Source organism: Tupaia chinensis, unplaced genomic scaffold (assembly GCF_000334495.1).
Source record: "Tupaia chinensis unplaced genomic scaffold, TupChi_1.0 Scaffold000093_1, whole genome shotgun sequence".
Lineage (NCBI taxonomy): Eukaryota > Metazoa > Chordata > Mammalia > Scandentia > Tupaiidae > Tupaia > Tupaia belangeri.
The window spans coordinates 6,892,656-6,898,456 of NW_006159555.1; the positions used below are offsets into that span (position 1 = coordinate 6,892,656).

The 5,801-nt window shown below is 34.2% G+C and overlaps 1 non-coding gene across 1 annotated transcript; it reads left to right on the plus strand.

Moving 5' to 3' along the window:
- The first annotated feature begins 5,330 nt into the window (after positions 1–5,330).
- LOC114006857 (U4 spliceosomal RNA) lies at positions 5,331–5,469 on the plus strand. Its single transcript, XR_003548526.1, has one exon. It is a non-coding gene; the product is annotated as a U4 spliceosomal RNA (small nuclear RNA).
- Positions 5,470–5,801: the final 332 nt, after the last annotated feature.

The window sequence follows — 5,801 nt, forward strand, 5'->3', positions numbered from 1 at the left end:
GAAAATCTGGGTTTATATGCAGTTGATTCAATTTTCTGGCTGTCATGATACCCTGCTGGACACCATAGGAGCCACGTTCACGGCAAATTATCCTTCTGAATTTAAATGCCAGATTTTACTTCAAAGACATTATAAATTATTTTTAAAAAACTTGAGAAAGTTTTTGTTTTCTAATAGTTAAAATTATTAGTGAGTATATTTATGCTAGGTAATTTTGTGATCATCCCAGACTTACCTATAAACACATTTCATTATCACTTATGTGTACCAAAATCAGTGCATATTATTTTTGTGGGTATATGTTTTATAAACTTTTAGTTTTTACTACATTTACTGGTTTTCTTAGTGGTCAACTACTTTATAGGAAGATTCATGAGTCTTATGAATAAGATTCACATTATTTGTTATAGCTACATTATTGCTGTAATGGACAGACTTAATTTTTCTTAGACAATGACTGGAGTTTGGCCCTCTTGGTTTACTTGTAAGTGCACTGCAGAAACAACTTTTAGAAAAAACAAAACTACTCTGGACATTTTTCTGTTCATATTACTACGAACAGAGCATACTCTAAAAGATTTTCTAAGTTCTGTGGAGTATCATTTGCTAATAAATTGAAAGTTTGAAATCTATGTAATACTGTCTGATATGTTTGGATAGTAAATCAAATTCAAAACATAACACTGGCATTTGTAAGATGTACAGTCAAGTCATTTATACTGGCTGTTAAGAAATTAAATAATAGCTGAGGTTTTTATCCTTTTATATTGGTCAATAGCTCTGTTTTTATTCCTGTACCATGATATGTTGATTATAATAGCTATATATATATATATATATATACACATATATTTATTCTTAAGTATTTCCTTTTTTTGGATGTTCTTAAAAATTATAGTTATCTTAATTCCTTTTCAAATAGATTCTTGTTGATGTATTGCAATGTCACTTTTTAAATGTTCATTTATAACTTCAACTTTACTAAATTCTAACATTTTAAAACCTTGGTAAATGATAAATTTTGGGGGGATGGAGGTCTTTAAGCATTTACATATATAATATTATATCATCAACAAACAGAGATAATTCCAAGACAGCATGGTCATGGATTATAAAGGACACATCAAACAATGGAACTGGATAGAAAACTTATAAACAAGCCCACATATTGTTAGTCAATCAATTTTTGACAAAAGTAATAAGAACAGATAGTGGGAAAAGTACAGTTTCTTCAAAAACTAGTGTTGGAAGAATACATATAGATGGTGAAGAGAATGTGAAATTGTGAAACCACAGAAGAGTAAAAAAAAAAGATACAAACAATGTAATACATATTTTTTTGAGAGTTTTTTTCGCTACAGGGCGTGTGCACTCGCCAGACAGACAGAGAGAGACAGAGAGACTGAAAGCGAGAAATCACCCCCAAGGGGGGAGGGTCACGCCACAATCCCTTCTCCTTCATTCTCCTCTCGGGATCATGGGCATGCACGCACACACGCCCGGTGTGAGTTTTAAGCCACCGGGTCCGGGACGCGAACTGCGGTCGACTACGTGGGAGTCCAGCGACATAGCCATTACGCTAACTGCTGGTTCCCAGTAATACATATTTTTAAAAAACATCAGAACTATTATCAAAAGTGCACAACATGTTTGATACATGTGTACAGCATCTTCTTCAATGCTGTTGAAGATGAATATGTGTATATTCTTGATTTGATTATTACACACTGTATATGCATGCTTTAAAAAAAACCTACCAGAGCCAACCAGTGGCATGGTGGTTAGGTAGTCGGACACCACATGGCTGAATATGCACTTAGAGTCCCAGACCCAGTGCCTTGCAAAACACCCCAGAAGCATATGTGTGCTTGTCCTAAATCCCAAAGGGAGGGATACATGGAGGAGAAGAGATTGCAGCCTGACCATTCCCCATAGACCAGCTGGTTTCTCATATTTTCTCTCTCTTTCTTTCTCTCTCTCCTGCAAGCACACACACCCTCTGACAAAATAAATAAATAAATAAATAAATAGATAGATAGATAAAGTAAAATACTGTACCCCACAAATATTTGCATAGGAGATACGTAAACTAGAAATCATAATTAATTAATTAATTAATTATAAAAAAAGTGTTGGCAAAACTAGATATTTGCATGAGGATGAATGACATTGGGTCCTTATCTCACACCATATACAAAACCTACTAAAATTAGGTTAAAGATTTCAATATAATACTTGAAAGAGTAAAACTACAAGAAGAAAATATAGAGAAAAAGACTGGGCAAAGATTTGTTGGATATGACACCAAAAGTATAGACAACAAAAGTCAAAAAAGGCAAATAGGATTACAACAAATTACAAGGCTTTTGCTCAGCAGAGGAAATGTTTAACAAGAGAAAACCCAGGGATTGGGAGAAAATATTTACAAATTATAAATCTGATAAGAGGCTAATATCCAAAAGATATAAGGAACTTGAATAACTCAGTAGCTAGAACACACTTAATGTGATTTAAAAATGGGCAAATGACCTGAATAGATATTTTTCAAAGAAAGACATATAAATGGTCAACAAATTCTAAAAATTTAAATTTAAAAATTTCAAATTATGTTTTAAAAATACTAAATATCTGTAATCATCAGGAAAATACAAATTAAAATAATGAGCTATTAGAGAATGAGAGGGAGAAAAAAAAACAATAGAGCATCTCTGATAGAACCCTGATGCTGTGAGCCATCACCAGGTAGTTTCAGCCAGCCCAGATCATGGGCACAGGATTTGTACCAGGAAGCTTCTCATGTGGATATGCCTCATAAAAGTCACATTTTACTGATATGCCACCATTCAATCTTTCGTTATGTAGTATTTTTATTTATTTATTTCTTTATTTGGAGAGGTTTTCACTATAGGGCGCAAGCGCTCGCCAGACAGACAGAGAGAGACATAGAGACAGAAAGCGAGAAATCACCCCCCCAGAGGGGATGGTCACGCCGCAATCCCTTCTCCTCCATTCTCTCCTCTTGGGATTTTGGGCACCAGGTCCTCTTTGATTCAATTCAGTGATATTTGAGTTTAAATAACTAATTTGTAGTGAAAAATCATTGATAAACATGATTTTCATCCCAAAATATCACATTTCTAGTTTGTTGATCTTATGTGTTTTCAAGTCCATCTGTAAGGACATCACCACATTGATTCACCCAATCATCATAATCCTACCTAGGCCTGATCTTGTCTTCTCAGCAAATCTTATCTCATGAAGTATAATTTTATACAAACCTATGATTTGATTCTTCCTGTCTCCTGCTTCATGTTAACAACCATTATTCTTTCTTTAATATTTCTTTAAGACTTCCAAATATGCCACGCAATGTTACTCCACTGGATTTGGCTATTTCCTTAATCATGTTTTTCATACCTTCTCTCACTTCTCATTACATACTCATTGCCTATTGAACTGCTGAGATTTACTTAGGATGAAATGTCATATTTTTCAGATTTCTGTGCTTTTCTTGCATCACCGGAATTAGTTTTATGTTAGTTTTCAAATATGCTATATTTTATATTTATTAAGTTAGGATCACACAATCCTACTTATTTTATAGAATAATTTTATTTTTAAGTTTTACTTTATTGCAAGGTAGATTTGTGTTAGAAGCATAATTATTGCTTGAAATTTTTTCTACAGAGACAAAGAGAGTCAGAAATATAGTATCTCTAACAGGATATCTATGCCACGATCCCCTCTCCAGCCTTCAGGCAGCCCAGATCATGGGCATGTGTGGGCCAAACATACTCAAGGATGTCTCCAGACATGAACCTGAAATCTTCCCGTGTGGTCTGCCTCTCATAGTATAACATTTTACCTCCGTGCCAACATTCATTTCCTCTATACAATAATTTTTAAGATAATATATGATATTTATGTACCTGATAGACTCCTCAGCATTTCACTTGTATTAGACCATTTATTCTCATACCAAACACTCAGGTAGCTACTAATACTTCATGAACTGATTATTCTCTATTCTCTCCTTCACACCTGATCCACTGTTTACCTCTCATGGTACTCTGTCCAGTCAGAGGGGAGCAATAGCAAGAGCTATGTGGGAGCAAAGATAGAGTAGTCCAGGTATTCTTCAGGTCCATTCTTGCTTGGTCACTCCGTCTGCATCTTTCCTTGAAAACATTTCATTCCACGTGGCCCTGCTCTGCAGTTCATTCTCACTGATATCTAACAACACTGTTGCCTAACTTGTTTTATTAATCTTAGTGGTGGTAACAGCTTTCCTGTATAGTTTCTTTGTTCTTCATCCCTTGCTTTCCATTTTAACCTTAAACACATACTTGTAAATAGTTCCTTCGTTAACATCACTTTTATTGAATCTTTTTTTGATATACTATATTCCCTCCATTTTGCAGATAATGAAAATTTAGAACAAAAGGATTGATGCCTCAAGTTTGCACTACAAATAGTGTAATAATGTCTTGAATCCAGGCAATCTGATGTAGTCTTTGTACCTGAAGGCTATGCAATAGTGTCTCTATATAGCAATACATGTAGGATGCATAGCATTGTTCAGAAAGACCTTGGGAGTAAAGGGAATATGTGATATTCTGAGGGTTAAACATGAACTCATCACCATATTGGTTAGAAAGCACCTTAAGAAATTTAATCATACAGTATTAACTGGAAAATAATATTAACATTAGGAAAGACTGCAAAACATTAAAAGCTGGAAAATTCTGTGGCCCTCCTGAGAGAAAACAAAGACGAGAACAATAAATGAAATGATGACAGTGTCCAACCCTGAGTGTTCAGAGTACTTCAAAATTTAGTGCGTTGTCAAGGTTATCTCGTATGCGTGGGACCAACTAAGCTACCTTACACTGGTGCCATTAAGCATTTACTACATCTCACTAAGGAATTTTATTATTATACTGTCATCCAGCAGCCTTATGATTTTGGTTTGTTTCTGTTTGTTATTTTTCATAGAAGAGGAGAATGTATTAATCATACATACTAAAGATATGCTGTACCTGTAGGGATTGTATTCTTTCTTTAAAGTACTGGATAAATTGATATTCTGAATGTATTTATCAGTCCTTTGTGTTTGGTTAGTGGGTATCTGAACCTGCAGAATAGAGCTGCTTTCAACGATCTAAGGAAATTGCATTTTTATACCTGCTAGACTAAGGGACAATTATTTTATTATAAAGAGAAGAGTATTTTTCAATTTAAATGCTGGAAGAAAGGAATAATAGAAAGGCAATATACTTTACAATTAGCTGAGAAACATGAATGCTAAAGAAGATACATTTTTTTTATTTAGCTTTGCGCGGTGGCAGTATCGTAGCCAATGAGGTTTATCCGAGGCACGATTATTGCAAATTAAGAAGATACATTTCTCTAAGGAAATATTAATTATCAGCATCATCCAAAAATAGCACTTTTGAAACACCTATCTGTATGCCAGTTTCTCCTAGTCATTCCTTGTTAACAACCACAGTTCTCAAAGGATTCAAACTTTACAGCCTAACATAGAACATGGCATCAAAAACACAGAAACAACTAATCATGAGTACTGAAGTCAGCTTGGCAGTATCATTTCTCAGGGTGAAATAATAAATTGTCATTCTTATCTATAAACAAGTCTCCTGTTAATTTTATTTTATCAAACTATTCCACAAAGAACTGACTTAATCAACATTTTTCATAATCTTAAAAACAGATCTTGGACCCTAAAATGGTAGAGATTCCCTAAGAGATTAAGTCTAATAACTTTAGTTCATCTGATTCTG